The sequence below is a fragment of the Manis javanica genome, chromosome 1 (genome assembly GCF_040802235.1).
Source record: "Manis javanica isolate MJ-LG chromosome 1, MJ_LKY, whole genome shotgun sequence".
Lineage (NCBI taxonomy): Eukaryota > Metazoa > Chordata > Mammalia > Pholidota > Manidae > Manis > Manis javanica.
This window is the reverse complement of record NC_133156.1, coordinates 226,818,913-226,836,085: the sequence shown is the minus strand read 5'-3', so window position 1 is coordinate 226,836,085 and position 17,173 is coordinate 226,818,913. Positions and strand designations below refer to the sequence as shown.

The window sequence follows — 17,173 nt, the reverse complement described above, 5'->3', positions numbered from 1 at the left end:
AGTTAAGGAGGTTCTGTCAGGACTGGACTTGGCACTGGTGCAGAGGCAGAACAGTGAGATAAGAATACAGGCATGGCTGTAAGTCTAGATTTGGATCTAGTAGTTGTGTAACCATGAGCAACTTCACCTTTCTGAATGCTCAGTTTTCCTTCTGTAAAATGCTCCAATTTGTTGTAGGATTATTATTATAAATAGTAACATTTTTTTGGATTATTGTAAATAAACAGTAATATATATACACACATAACTATATGCACATAACTGTACACATACACACACACACACACACACACACACACACACACATATATATATATATAAAATGGCTGCCATATTATTGTTAGGGTATGAGCTGGAATGTATCTGCCTGTTGCTTTCTTTTGTGTCTAAGATAGCATTTTTCTCAAGAAAACAATACTGTGTAGGAAGGGATTGGAAAAGAAGAGTATTGTCTTTGTTGCAGGATATTTGGAGGGAAGATGAGGCAGCCTTATAGTTGATTTTTAAAGTTCCTTTTTCATTGATGAAGAAATCCAAAGGAAAAACCTAGAAACAAAATGCCTAACCAAAAGCTTTGTACCAACATAGTATGGAAACCAAGAACAACTTGTTTTGTGGTTAAATGTATTGCAAACTAGGGGTCTCATGGTTTTCTCAAGTAGTATCAAAATGAGAAATGATCTTTTTTTCTTCTTGGGTCCAGTGGCTACATCTTTTCTTTAACATTTGGTAAATCAGTGGACCCAGATTAGGTAATTTCTGTTCAGGAATTAATATAGGATAGTGAAGATAATCTGAAATCAAGATACAGAAGACCCAGTTTCAAATAGTACTTTGTTTTTTTAGTAGGACAACAAAATCCAACAACAAAAATTAGGGTATAGTGGCTGCAGCCTGGGATAGGGTGTGCAAATAGAATGAATCAGAAAAATTAGTGGTTTGAAGTTTTTTGAATATTAACAGATAAGGAATCTCTACTTTTAGAGGAGACCCTAATCTGATGTTTTATCCTTGGACCTTCTTGCTCCCAAAGACTGTCAGTAATTGCTTTGGTACTAAGGTCACGTAGTTTATGCAGTGGTAATACTATTTTGAAGACTAATTTTCTGAGCATAATGAGAAATTAATTATTTATTTTAATAAGTATTCATAAGATACCTATTATGAGTTGGGGACTGAAGATTGAACAGTATATAGACAGACAAAATCCCAGCCCTGATGGAGCCTCTGTTATAGTAAAGGGAAGGCAGACAACAAACAAATGAAAACATTTACTGTGTTGCAATATAATAAGTGATATGGGGGGAAACAAAGCAGGAAAGGGGGATAGCTCTGTGTGTGTGTGTAAGTGTGTGGAAGGGGGTCTCATTGAGAAGGTGAGATCTGAACGAACACCTGAAAGAGTTCTGTGAGTGAGTCATGGTGGGTGTGTAGAGGAACAGTCTTCCATACCAAAGTATAAAGGCTTTTTGTGGGCTTTTGAGCAGTCTCTTCTATTTGAAGAACAGCAAGGAAGACAGTATTCTTGGATCAGAGTTAGTAAAGATAGAGAAAGAGATGTCAGAGATCATGGTGCGCCAAATCATAAAGACCTTATAAGCTATTGTTGCTTGGAGTGAAATGAGAAGCTAAGGCAAGGCTTGAGAGAGGACTGGTGAAATTTTGACATATTTTTAAAGGTTTACTTTAGTTTCTGTATTGAAAGTAGAATGTAAGGCGGGTAGAGAGGAAGCACAAAGCCCAATAATGTATTAAACAGAACTCAGTTAGTGGGTTGCTCACTGTCTTCAGTATATGTATTGTGCCATTAAATCTCTGAGATTGGTGGGGTTGGCTTCCTTGAGGGAAATGTAATTTCCTTTTGGTAGGTAAGGAAATATTCCTTGGGCATGCAGAGGTGTCCTTTCTCCTATTAGTGGTGACTTGGTGACAGGAAAGTGAACTTGCTGCCTCTTGCTCACCTGGATGTTTCAGATCTATTTCTGGAATGCAGGTTTTATGAGATATGCGTGGAGCTGCTTCCTTTTTTTCCAACTTCAAAGTCCCCTAATTGGGTTGAGTTCAGATTCTGTGTCATGGTTCTGTTTTGCTGGGAGAAGCTAATAAAGAAGGAAGCTGTGTTATTAGGTGTACAACAAATGGAGTATAGTAATTAGGCAGGATCATCCCTCCATTGGACAAAAAGCCTTAAGAAGCTCAGGCAAACACCAAACAAAAACCTAGCCCATGCATACAGTTGTAGATACCTGACAAAATCTTAGAAAATGTGTTCACATTTATTCTCCAGCAGTGATGTTCTATTCCCAAAGCATTCCACACTGTGATAGGTGTATCATTAGTCTGATAATCTCAAGTTAATTCTCTTGCTTTTTGCAAGGTTTGCTCTATAGTGTTGGTTTAAGGCAGAAGGCTGAACAGCTTAATGAGATTGGTCTAAGATATTGCAGGTTAGGTGGGGATGTGGAGTTACAGCACATGTATAATAGTCTCAGCATTCTTTTTGTTGATTTATAGAATTGGAAAAGTTGATTTTAAACTTCTTAATTAAGCATGAATCTGCCCCAAAGCAGGAAATGTTGTTTCTACACACACACATCAAAAATTGATACTTTTTAAAGATAATCATTTTTATAACTTAGATTAAATAAGATGTGCATGAAATTGAGTGGTTTTATATATATATATATAACCACTCAATTTCATATATAAATATATCCATGTGTGCGCATGTGTGTATACACATATACGTATGTACATATGTATGTATATATGTTTGTTTACTTCTTGGAAGCATTTCCAGCACAACTGAAACAAGATACTGGGATCTATTTTGTGTGAACTAAGATAATGAAACAAAAACTACATTTCTCTGTAGTGAAAACTAAGAGGTTTACATAAAAAACAAAGGTGTAGAAAAAATTGCTACCATAATAATTTTGGGGGAGACCCCTAAACATCCCAAATATTTAAAGAACTCATTCTAATTTATACAGCTATTTCTCTGCCCCCACCAGCTGTTTGATTCAACAGCTACAAGTAAAAAGCATGTGGGAAAATGTTCTCCTTTGTCAGTTATGAAATGTTTTAGTTGAATTAGCAGAACCCCACAAAGTTGGAAGGACCAGAGAACTCAGAGGCACTTTTGGCTCACTAGGGATGTTACGGGGGTAGAACTTACTGAAGATGTTCCCACCACCTAGCCGAGTGCCTGGCAAACACCATTCTATCTTAATCCCATCTCCCCGTGGTATCTGCGCTGAGGATGGCACAAGGCAACCAAGAATCCATCATCTCTGCTTTCTGCATGACTTGACATCTGCACCTGAGCCCTGCCAATCTTATCTCATTCGGCCGAGGCTGCTGTCTATCTGCTGAGAATGCCTGATCTGGGACTGCTACTCCACGGTGGCTTCTTTATACATTCTTCTTTCCAGTAACACTTCTACAAAGTGTACTATTTCTCAGCTTCTTGAATGTTATGACAATCTTCTTTTAAGTTGTAGCATCTTTTTGTATATACTGGGTGGTTGTATTTTGTTGTGTGCACTCATTCTTAATTAAGAGATTATTTTCCTAGGTGTAGCATTCGCTATTACTGAGATTGAATGATGTCTCCTTGTTCTCATGACCTGCTTGTTTTCTTTAAAACTTTTATTATTGGTTTCTGTTTCAAAATTGAAAAATTAATACATGTTTACGGTAAAAAATCAAAGCAAAACAGGAAGATATACAATGGGATTTGAAGTAAGACATACCTGGTTGATGGGCCCAGGTCCAGGATTTACTGGCTGCATGCATAATTTAGTAAATTACTTAAACTTTAGTTCTTTTGCATGTAGCTGTCCACTTTTCCCAGCACCACTTACTGAAGAGACTGCCTCTGCCCATTGTATTTTTTGCCTCCTTTGTTATAGATGAATTGACCATACAAGCATGGGTTTATTTCTGGGCTCTGTCTTCTGTTCCATTGATCTTTGTGTCTGGAAGTATTTTCATCTTGCAGGTGAGGAAAGTCTGAGTTCACTTGAACATGTCAAGATTACATCCCTTGTCACTGACAGGCACAGAATTTTAACTCATTTCTTGGGTTTCAAGTATATCTCCCTTCACAGAGCTGGTGGGTGACCTGTTAGGTGTGCAGGAGTACTTACTAATTGGAGATACGTTAATTTTGATATTTGGGAATCTTGCTTTTCTGAAACTTGATTACCTGTAATGCACAACCACTAACAGGAAACATTCTGCTCAGTTTTCTTTTCAACTACCTGGCTGGCTGGCTATTTATATCTGAGCAATTTTCCTTCCTCTCAAATATCTGATTTATATCACCATGGATAGGGGGTTCCTAGTGGACCTATGCTCACTGCATGCCCCTTGTTTCCTCCTACCTCTCTATCTAGTCTTTTTAGTTTTATTTGCAGGCTCTTTTTCCTTATGGGATCCCTTTATTGTGGATGCATCTCAGGGTTTTGTTCTGCACCTTCATTCTACATACACCCTTGCTCTCAACTGGCAATCTTACTCATTTTCAATTAACACCAAAACCGACAGTGCCCCAAACTATACCTCCAGACCCTATCTCCCTCCTGGGAGCTTCTGTATGTTTAATGACTTATTAAAGATCTTCATTGGGATGTCCCATAGGCATTTCAAGTATAACATATCCTTCCCTACTTCGATGCTTGCATCATTCTTAAATACATCTTTTCCCTCCCTTCCTGCATCCAAAAAATCACCATGTCCTATTGATTTTACTCCTAAATAATTTTTAAAATCAATTCCCTTCTCTCTTTTCCCTCCCTCCTGAAGTTCTCTGTTGTCAGTCCCCAGGGAAGGCTGCTACCATCCTTAGACAAATTTTTCGTGTCTTCACACTGTCTCTTCTTTCAGTTCATCTCCATACTACAGAGAGAACCATCTTTCACAATCTGATTATGCCCACCTCCTGCCTAAAAATTCTGTTAACTTTACATTGCTTTGAAGGCAAAGCCCAGACCTTACTATAACTGATAAAGACTCCCGTATTACTCTGTTACCTTCATCTCTTCCCTGTTCCTTCAAAGTGACTACTAATGCTTTCTGATCTCATGACCATTTTGGGTTAGGATCCCTTACTTGGGTCCTACTTTTTAGAAAAGCATTTATCATAAAGAATTATAATTGTTTTATGACTGTATCCCTCACCAGACTGTAAGATGCCTGAGCCTAGAAACACTTAACCTTCCTCACCTACCAGCTGAGCACAGTAACTGACACATTATGCATGGTCACCAAATATTTACAGTAGTTCCTTTTGAGAGCCCTGAGACTAACATTTGTAAAATAAGGTATATAGTCACTTGCTTCTATTTGGAAGCTGTGATAGAAATATCAAAAGAGTCTGTCATATAGAAAACAAGAAAAGCTCTTTACTTAACAGTAATTATCTCCTGTTTTTTATATTCCTTTAGTGAAATATAGGTGATGTGATAAAAATAATTATTGTATCACTTAAAGTGCAGCATCCATCTCACCTTTGACATACTTCAATCTTTAAATTTCTTGCAGATCAGTCTGCATTTTACATTAAAGAGAATTCAAAAGATCAAGATCAATGCCATCATCAAAAAGATGTTGGTGAGGTTGTGGAGAAAGGGGAACCCTCCTACACTGCTGGTGGGAATGTAAATTCGTTCAACCATTGTGGAAAGCAGTATGGAGGTTCCTCAGAGCACTCAAAATAGAAATACCATTTGACCCAGGAATTCCACTTCTAGGAATTTACCCTAAGAATGCAGCACTCCGTTTGAAAAAGACAGATGCACCCCTATGTTTATCGCTGCACTGTTTACAATAGCCAAGATATGGAAGCAACCTAAATGTCCATCAGTAGATGAATGGTTAAAGATGTGGTACATATACACAATGGAATATTACGCAGCCATAAGAAAAAAACAGATTCTACCATTCGCAACAACATGGATTGAGCTAGAGGGTATTATGCTCAGTCAAATAAGCCAAGCAGAGAAGGACAAGTACCAAATGATTTCACTCATAAGTGGAGTATAAGAACAAAGGAAAACTGAAGGAACAAAACAGCAGAATCACAGAACCCAAGAATGGACTAATAGTTACCAAAGGGAAAGGGACTGGGGACGATGGGTGGGAAGGGAGCGGTAAGGGTGGGAAAAAGAAAGAGGGCATTATGATTAGCATGTATAGTGCGTGGGGGACACGGGGAGGGCTGCGCAACACAGAGAAGACAAGTAGTGATTTTACAGCATCTTACTACACAGATGGACAGTGATTGTGAAGGGCTATGTGGGGGGGGACTTAGTGAAGGGGGAACCTAGTAAACATAATGTTCTTTCTGTAATTGTAGATTAATGATACCAAAATAAAAAAAAAGATCAAGATCAAGTGACTTTTTTAAACTGAAGAGACCAATTTCAAAGAAATGATGTTATAAATTTAGCAAGAAGTAAAGCATCAGATTACCTGTCAATTTACCTTAACTGATTAAAATATGCCAGGGCATGACTTCTCAGTATGAGGGTCAAATATCATAGGAAGAGTTTGCTGAATGTTTATGAGAATCAGGCTAGAAATTTAAATCACCTTTTCATATAGAAAAATGAACACCATTGCTGCAGAGCAGAGGATGAGAGCACCATCCACGTGCAAGTGAGGTGAGGACCTATTTAAGGAGAGTGGTACAAAGTAGTGTGAAGGGAATGATGTTCTTTGTTCCAAGGGGGAAACCTTGTAAGTGAATAGTAAAAAGAAGGGGAAAGTGTTGTGTGATATAAAAGTTAAGTCCTAGAGTTTCTGTGAAAATGAAGTAGCTTGAGAAATAAAGGGAGTGGGAGAATTGGGCCACTGACAATGGAAGCCCTTACTTGCAGAGTAACTGATACTGTCTTGAGCAAGATATGAAGGATGGGGTGGAGAAAGCTGATGAATGGAGGATAGATTAAGAATGAGATGGTACCTTGGTGACAGAGGAAAGATCTGAGTAGCCTCCATGGTCTGCTTTCTCTCCTTCTCCCCCTTTCTCATTTTCTTTTCTGACTGACCTGGCTACATGTGGAGTATATTAACACTAAAGTAGAATGTTTGCTATCTCAAGACACTTGCAGAGACAGTAATATTTCAAAATCCTGTCTTATACTTATGTAAACTTTGAAAGCCCTGTGTAGGATATGTTGGTATCATGATTCCAGTTTGACAGGTGAAGAGAAGGGTTCATGGAGGCTACCATGACTTGGCCAAGGTCACTTAGCGATTTATTTCAGAGTGAGGGGTGCAGCCCAAATTACCTGGTCTCCTTTTTGTGAAGCCACATGCTGGTGGGATATTTGGCCATTAGATAGTAGATGTTTGTAGGGATAGGTACTGTCCTTAAGAAGCCTAGGATTCCAGGGGGGATTAAAGATGATGGTGTGAGAGGTGAGACAGAGACCTCCTCCTAAAACCACACATAATATGAAAATGTAATTAATGCAACTAATCCTGAAAGAGCAACAGGAAAGAAGGCTGAGCCAGACTGCATATACCTGGAGGAAAGAACAGACCTCACGAAACAGGGTAACGTACCAAAGCTGTGACCTGGGAGGGTAGGGACCCAAGCCTTTCCCCCATGCCAGTTCACCGGCAGAAGAAAGAGAAACAGAGCAAGGAGGGAGTGGAGGCCTGGGACTGCTGAGCATGTAGCCCTGGAGGTGTGCTCTGGGAGGACGAACCTACATCGCATGGTACTCTGGTGATTAGTTGGGTTGGAAAGTTAAGACAGGTGGAATACCTGGAGAGAGTGAGATTCCAGCTGCTTGTGGAAAACAGAGATCCATATCTGGCTGATCTGAGTGGGCAGTCTCTGAGAGATTTCCTAAAAGCAAGAGGACTTCTAAAGGGGCAAGGATTTCACAGAGCTTACTGCTCAGGAGAAAGGACAGGTAGACAAAATTGTCCTGGTGCATTCTCCCCAGCAGATTGGGAACTTTAGTGATCTTCTGGCACTCCATCCCGCTGGCTGGCTACACATCTCCAAGGCCCCCCCCCTCCAGGATATGCATCCTGCTGCACCTTCCTCTCTGCCAGCCTGCACCTGGCTCACAAACCAGCAAACCATGTTCTGGGATCAGGCCAGCCAGAGGGAAGCCCCGCCTATAGCAGCTGCAAATGCAAAGCATAGAGGCTTACACCTGTGTGTTTGGCCCACTGGTTCTGGCAGTGGGAACAGGCATAGTATCTGGGAATCAGGAAACAGGTCTTTCCTCCCCCCAGGCACCACCACCATTCCCCTGTGACCCCCCAACATCACTCCAGGGGCTGAGCAGCTCCACAGAGTAGAGCTTATGGGCACCAGAGGTTTCCACATACAAATATGAAACGTCAAAGGAACCTGGTTCAAAGCAAAGTCTCAACACCAGAAAAAGAGACAAGTGAGACTGAACTAATCAATCTTCCTGAAAGAGATTTCAAAATAAAAATCATAAACATGCTGCTGGAGGTACAGAAAACTATTCAAGAACCCAGGAATGAATTTAGGACAGAGATCCAGTCATTGAGGAACACAATTGAGGGTATTAAAAGCAGATTAGATACAGTGGAGGAGACAACAAATGAAACAAATTAGACAAGAGGAATACAAAGAAGCTGAAGTACAGAGTGAAGAAAGGATCACTAGGAATGAAAGAATAATGAGAGAACTGTGTGACCAATCCAAACAACAATATTTGTATTATAGGGGTACAAGAAGTAGAAGAAGACAGAAAAAGGGATAGAAAGTGTCTTTGAGGAAGTAATTGCTGAAAAATTTCCCAATCTAGGGAAGGAGATAGTCTCTTAGGCCATGGAGGTGCACAGATCTCCCAACACAAGGGACCCAAGGAAGACAACACCAAGACCTATAGTAATTAAAATGGCAAAGATCAAGGATAAGGACAGACAATTAAAAGCAGCCAAAGAGAAAAAAGATCACATACAAAAGAAAGCCCATCAGATTCTTATCAGATTTCTCACCAAAAACCTTACAGGCCAGAAGGGAGTGGCATGATATATTTAGTGCAATGAAGGAGAAGGGCCTCAAACCAAGAGTATTTTATCCGGCAAGATTATCATTTAAATTTAAAGGAGGGATTAAACAATTTCTGGATAAGCAAAAGCTGAGAGAATTTACCTCCCACAAACCATCTCTACAGTGTATTTTGGAGGGGCTGCTATAGATGGAAGTGTTCTTAAGGTTAAATAACTGTCACCAGAGGTAATACAAAGAGATAGACAAAGAGTACAGAATATGATACCTAATATAAAAAGAATGGAGGTGGATGAAAAGGAGGGAAAAACATCTTTAGATTGTGTTTATAATAGCATACTAAGTGAGTTAAGTCAGACTCTTAGATAGAAACAAAGTTACCCATGAACCTTTGGTAACCATGAATCTAAAGCCTACGATGGCAATAACTCCATACCTATTGATAATCACCCTAAATGTAAATGATCTGAATGCACCGATCAAAAGACATAGTCACTGAATGGATAAAAAAACAAGACCCAACTATATGCTGCCTACAAGAGACTCACTTCAAACTCAAAGATATACACAGACTAAAAGTGAAGGAATGGAGAGAGATATTTCATGCAACAAATAGGGAGAAAAAAGTGGGAGTTGTAGTACATGTATCAGACAAAATAGACTTCAAAACAAAGAAAGTCACAAGAGACAAGTACATTACATAATGATAAAGGGGTCAATCCAACAAGAAGATATAACCATTAGAAATACCTGTGCACCCAACACAGGAGCACCTACATATGAAAAACAAATACTAACAGAATTAAAAGGGGACATAGAATGCAATGCATTCATTCTAGGAGACTTCAACACTCCACTCACTCTGAAAGACAGATCAACCAGACAGAAAATAAGTAAGGAGACAGAGGCACTGAACAACACACTAGAACAGATGGACCTAACAGACATCTACAGAACTCTCCACCCAAAAGCAGCAGAATACACATTCTTCTCAAGAGCACATGCAATATTTTCAAGAATAGATCATATACTAGGCCACAAAAAGAGCCTTAGTAAATTCAAAAGGATTGGAATTGTACCAACCAGCTTCTCAGACCACAAAGGTATGAAACTAGAAATAAATTATGGAAAGAAAATGAAAAATCCCATAAACACATGGAGGCTTAATAAATGCTCATGAATAACCAATGGATCAATGACCAAATAAAAACAGAGATCAAGCAATATATGGAGACAAATGACAACAATAATTCAATACTGCATAATCTGTGGGATGCAACAAAGGCTGTGCTGAGAGGGAAGTATGTTGCAATACAGGCCTGCCTCAGCAAAGAAAAACAATCCCATATGAACAGACTAAACTCACACTTAATGAAACTAGAAAAAGAATAACAAATGAGGCCCAAACTCAGTAGAAGGAAGGACATAATAAAGATGAGATCATAAATAAATAAAATCGAGAAATATAAAACAGAAAGAATCAATGAAAGCAGGAGCTGTTCTTTGAGAAAATAAGTCCTTGTCAATAAAAAAAGAATCTACACACATAAAAAAATAAAAAATGAGAAAGAAAAATCACTACGGACACCACAGAAATACAAAGAATTATGAGAGAATACTATGAAAAATTATATGCTAACAAACTGGATAGCCTAGAAGAAATGGACAACTTTCTAGAAAAATACAACCTTCCAAGGCTGACCCAGAAAGAAACAGAATATCTGAACAGACTAATTACTAGGAATGAAATTGAATTTGTAATAAAAAACTACCTAAGAATAAAACACCTAGACCAGGTGGCTTCACTGCTGAATTTTATCAAACATTTAGTGAAGATATAATACCCATTCTCCTTAAAGTTTTCCAAAAAGTGGAAGAGGAGGGAATACTTCCAGACTCATTCTATGAGGCTAGCATCACCCTAATACCAATACCAGGCAAAGACAACGTGAAAAAAGAAAATTACAGACCAGTATCCTTGATGAACATAGAAGCAAAAATAGTCAACCAAATATTAGCAAACCAAATGAAAAAATCCATCAAAAAGATAATCCATCATTAACAAGTAGAATTCATTTCAGGGATGCAAGGATGGTACAATATTAGAAAATCCATTAACATCATCCACCACCACATCAACAAAAAGAAGGACAAAAACCACATGATCATCTTCATAGATGCCAAAAAAGCATTTGACAGAATTCAACATCTATTCATGATAAGAACTCTCAACGAAATAGGAATAGAGGGCAAGTACCTCAACATAATAAAGGCCATATATGACAAACCCACAGCCAACATCATACTTAACAGTGAGAGCTGAAAGCTTGTCCTTTAAGATCAGGTACAAGACAAGGATGCACACTCTCCCCACTTTCATTCACCATAGTCCTTGAAGTCCTTGCCACAGCAATCAGACAACACAAAAAAATAAAAGGCATCTAGATTGGTAAAGAAGTTAAACTGTCACTGTTTGTAGATGACATGATATTGTACATAAGCCCTAAATAATCCAATACAAAACTAACAGATCTAATACCTGAATTCAGCAAAGTTGCAGGATACAAAATCAATACGCAGAAATCTGTTGAATTCCTATCACAAATGATGAACTAGCAGAAAAAGAAATCAGGAAACAATTCCATTCATAATTGCATCAAAAAGAACAAAATACCTAGGAATAAACCTAACCAAGGAAGTGAAAGACTTATACTTTGAAAACTATAGGACACTCATGAGAGAAATTAAAGAAGGTACTAATAAATGGAGACATCCTGTGCTCATGGATAGGAAGAATTAATATTGTCAAAATGGCCATCCTGCCTAAAGCAATATACGGATTCGATGCAATCCCTATCAAATTACCAACAGCATTCTTCAGTGAACTGGAAGAAATAGTTCAAAAACTCATATGGAACCGCCAAAGACCTCGAATAGCCAAAGCAATCCTGAGAAGGAAGAATAAAGTGGGGGGATTACACTCCCTGACTTCAAGCTCTACTACAAAGCTATAGTAAGCAAGACAATTTAGTACTGGCACAAGAACAGACCCGTAGACCAATGGAACAGACTAGAGAGCCCAGATGTAAACCCAAGCATATATGCTCAAGTAATATACAATAAAGGAGCCGTGGATATACAATGGTGAAATGACAGCCTCTTCAACAACTGGTGTTGGCAAAACTGGACAGCTACATGCAAGAGAATGAAACTGGATTACTGTCTAACCCTGTACACAAAAGTAAACTCCAAATGGATCAAAGACCTGAATATAAGTTATGAAACCATAAAGCTCTTAGAAGAAAACATACACAAAATCTCTTGAATGTAAGCATTAGCAACTTTTTCCTGAATGCATCTCCTTGGGCAAGGGAAACAAAAAAGGAACAAATGGGACTACATCATGCTAAAAAGCTTCTGTACAGCAAAGGACACCCTCAGCAGAACAGAAGTGTATCCTACAATATGGGAGAATATATTAGTAAATGACATTTCCGACAAGGGGTTAACATCCAAAATATATAAAGAACTCACATGCTTCAACACCCAAAAATCAAATAACCCTATTAAAAAATGGGCAGATGATATGAACAGAAACTTCTCCAAAGAAGAAATTGAGAAGGCCACAGACACATGAAAAGATGCTCCACATCGGTAATCATCAGGGAAATGCAAATAAAAACCACAATGAGATAATCACCTCACACCAGTTAGGAAGGCCGAGGTAGAAAAGACTAGGAACAACAAATGCTGGTGAGAATGTGGAGAGAGGGGAGCCCTCCTACATTGCTGGTGGGAATGCAAACTAGTTCAACCACTGTGGAAAGCAGTATGGAGGTTCCTCAAAAAAGTAAAAATAGAAATACCATTTGACCCAGTAACTCCACTCCTAGGAATTTACCCAAGGAAAACAACTTCTTAGATTCAAAAAGACATATGCACCCCTATGTTTATTGTAGCCCTATTTACAGTAGCCAAGAAATGGAAGCCACCTAAGTCTCCATCAGTAGATGACTGGATAAAGAAGATGTGGTGCATATACACATTGGAATACTATTCAGCCAAAAGAAAGGAACAAATCCTACCATTTGCAATATGGATGGAGCTGGAGGGTATTAAGCTGAGTGAAATAAGCCAGGTGGAGAAAGACATGTATCAAATGATTTTTTTCACTTGTTGAGTATAACAGTGAAATGAAACTGAAGGAACAAAACAGCAACAGTCTCACAGACTCCAGGAAGGGACTAGCAGTTACCAAAGGGGAGGGGTGGCAGTGGGTGGGTGGGGAGGGAGGGCAGAGGGGACTGAGGGGTATTATGACTGGCACACATGGTGTGTGGTGAATCATGGGCGAGACAGTCCAACACAGAGAAGGCAAATAGTGACTCTGTGGCATGTTACTGGGCAGTGACTGCCATGGAGTGTGGGCAGGACATGATAACATGGGTGAATGTAGTAACCACATTGTTTTTTCATGTGAAACCTTCATAAGAGTGTATATCAACAATATCTTAATAAAAAAAAAAAAGAAACCCATGATTCCAGCCAGGAATTTAGGCAGCTTTTGGTCAGGCAGGAAACTGGGAGATTGCCTTTGTGTTCTAATATTTTGAGAAGCTTTGTTCTGCCCAAGAAGGACTATTTTGCATCATAAATGATGCTGCTCACAAGAAGACTTAAAGATTTATTAAGGTAAAAAAGTACATATAGAAGGTAACAGTTTACTATTTCATGGACACAGTTGTGGGGAATACATTAAAGTTAATGAGTATTATACTACTTAAATTGTTTATAAGACTTCAAAATTTTAAGTGTTTGCCTAGAAATACAATCTGGTTTCTGTTCACATTGTGATCAATCTCTTGTCATTTTCTCTCTGTTCAGAGGATGTCCCTGAATGGTTTGAGCTTAGTTAAAATGAATGGGTTTTAGCATAATGCCAAGTGACTATATGGGGGTTCTACTCCTGCACCTCTTTTCCCCTAGAAGTCACCAGTTCTGAATCATTCTCAGCTCACTCTGAGGATTGAAGGCCTGAGATCTCCTGTAGGTATTTCCCTTTTCTACTAGAATTTAGTGGAGAAGGTAATGCTGAAGTCAAAAGAATGATTCTTTAATAGTGGGGTCTTAGGCAGTGTTACACCTAGATTTATAATCCATCCTTCTGCCCAAGTATGAAGGCTCATCTAGTTGCCCTTTCCCCTTCTGATTTGCTTTAGAGGAATTGTCACACTTGTCAATTCTGTCAGGGTCAGGCAGATACAGCCAAGATCCCACTTTGAAATCCTCCTGAAGAGTAAGGTGTAGAGGAAAAATGGTTTATCTTATTCTATTTATATTAATGAGACTGTACTTATTCCATTTTTATTAATAATTCACTTTGTAGCTTAAAGGAAGTCTAGTCATCTTTCTGGACAGAAGTTTCTACAACTGCAGCATGAGTTTTGGCCCATGGTAGAAAAGGACTGTTGAGTTTTAGCTGTAAGGTTCATTCTGTCTAACTCTGGTATCAAACGTAATGACTACGTTAAGATACATTGCAAACATACAAAACTTTATGCTTGAGGATAATAAACAATACTGGCCAATATTAAAAGTTTGCCATATTTGCCTCTGATTTTAAAATAATAAGACGTTTTGTATGAAGTTGAAGGCTACTGGGTACCACGAACTAATTCTATTCTGCATCCTTTTTTCCTCCTTTTCCTGTAGTAATTTATCTTCTGAATTTTGTGTTTAATAAGACCATATGTGGTTTCATGCTTTTCAACCTTTCTATGTTTCCATAAACAGTGCACATGATTATTTTTTAATATTTAAAAACTTCATACAAATGACATACCATTCTGCAATTTGCTTTAATCTATTATGTTCTTTCATCTATTTTGATATGTTATAGTTAGTTCGTTATTTTAACTAACACACAATTATTATAACCATTCTCTTTTGCATTGTTTTAATTTTTTACTACACAAATAATATTACAAAAAATATTCTTTTTTAAACTTGTCTCCTAGTGAATATAAGTGATATTACTTTAAGGTGTAAACCTAGAAATGGAATTGAATCATAGGTCACGTACATCATAAACTTTACCAGATGTTGGCTAGCACTCAGAGTAGTTACTGAAACTCTGACCAGTAATATATGAGATTTCTAGTTGCTTCACTTCGTTGCCATCACTAACATTGCCTTTAGAAGTTTTGCCAATCTGGTGTATTTGAAATAGTTTCTCATTGCTATAATTTAAACTTCCCACATTAGTGCTATTACTGAGGTTGAGCACATTTTCCTGTTTTTACTGTGTTTGGATTTCCTGTTCTGAGGGAAGTCTATTTGTATTTTGTACTGTTTTTTTCTACCACTGGGTTATGTTATTTATTTGTATAGGCTCTTTGTATGTTGTAGATGTATATTTTATAATAGCATGTGTTCACCTAGTAGCAAATATTTGCCTAGTCTGTAACTTCTTTTAATTCTGTGAAGTTAAGTTTATAAATTAGATTAATTGTGGTGGATTGTGTTTTCCAAAGATAACCACAGTGGTAGTCCCTGCCCAACATGCTCTTCCAGACTTTGCTACTCCTCATTAAGGGATGCAATTAATGTCTCTTGTACTTGAAATTGGGAGGAACTTTGTGACTACATTGATTTAACAATTTAGCAAAAATGATGTTATATGACTTTAAAAGCCAAGTCACAAAAAATGCCATTCATTTCTTCCAGGTTATCTTGGTATGCATTCACTTGGAACCCAGCCACCAGGCTGTGAAGAAGTACAAGCAGGGTGTAGAGTGTGGGTCACAAGGTGAAGAACGAAGGCCCCTGGCTCCCGGCCGTGGCTGAGCTCCCAGTTGACAGCACCAACTTGCCCATGCATACTTTTGAGATGAGTGAGCCATCTTGAAAGTTGGTCCCTTATTTTTCCCCCTGCATTACTGAGGTAAAATTGACAAATAAAAATTATGTATACTTAAGGTATAAAATGTGATGTTTGACATACATATACAATGTGAAATGATTACAATCAAGCTAATTACCATATTTGTCACCCTCAAAGAGATGTCTGTCTGACATTGCCATGTTCATTGTAGTATTACAATAGCCAAGATAAGGGAAAAACTTAAGTCCATCACTGGATTAATGGATAAAGAAAATGGATATATACAGTGGAATATTGTCAGTTTTAAAGAAGTCCTGCCATTTGCAACAACGTGGGTGGACCTGAAAGACATTAGGTTAAGTGAATTAAGCCAGACGCAGAAAGACAAATACTGCCTGATCTCACTTATATGTGACATCTAAAAAAGTTAAACTCAGGAAAGCAGAGTAGAATGGTGGTTGTCAGGAGCTGCCAGGTGGGAAATGGGGAGATGGTGATCAAAAAGGTACAGAATTTCAGTTATGCAGAAAGAATAAGTCTGGAGACCTAATGTTCAGATCTAATTATGACTATAGTTACTAATGTTGTATACTTGATATTTGCTGAGAGTTGATTATATGTATTCTCAGCATACACACACCACACACACACACACACACACACAATCAAAAGCGGGTTCTTTACCTTGACCATGCAGCACCAGAGGTAGAGAAGACAAACGCCATCCCACCAAGCCCTGCACATGTTACAGATTTGTAAGACTAGTAAGCCATTAAGTGTTGGGGTGGTTGGTTCAGCAGTAATAAATAACTGATATAATTAGTCTTACTGTTTGTGTGTGTGCATGTGTGTTCTTAAATTACTTCCTATATCAAGGCCATAAAATCTTTTCATCTGAAAGTCTCAAAGTTCTGCTGTTATCTTGTTGGTTTATCTGAGATCCACATATATATCTATATAATATATATTAAAATTAGAGCCCTACCTGACTGTATATTTGTGTGTGTGTGTGTGTGTGTGTGTGTGTGTGTGTGTGTGTGTGTGTATGTAGAGAGAGAGAGAGGGGGAGAGAGAGAAAATTAAGTAGAGTTCTGATTTTTTTTTTACCACACAGTGTGTGTCCAACACAATTTATTGGCATGTCTATAGGTTTTAATGTTACCTGTCTTACATGTATTTCTGTGTGTTTTTGTGAATCTAAGTTCCTCAGTGTTTTTCTGTTGGTTCATTTATATGCTACTGTTGCACTTATTTGCTGTAGTTTTAGAGTCAGTTTT

At 38.2% G+C, this 17,173-nt stretch overlaps 1 protein-coding gene across 1 annotated transcript in view; it reads left to right on the top strand.

The window, feature by feature from the left end:
- TDRD15 (tudor domain containing 15) overlaps window positions 1-16,618 on the top strand; it is an 89,451-nt gene extending 72,833 nt beyond the window's left edge. The window contains exon 2 of the mRNA XM_073219219.1: window positions 15,740-16,618. The gene's annotated coding sequence lies outside the window, so the exon portion shown is untranslated. The remainder of the gene's footprint in view (window positions 1-15,739) is intronic.
- The last annotated feature ends 555 nt before the right edge of the window (window positions 16,619-17,173 follow it).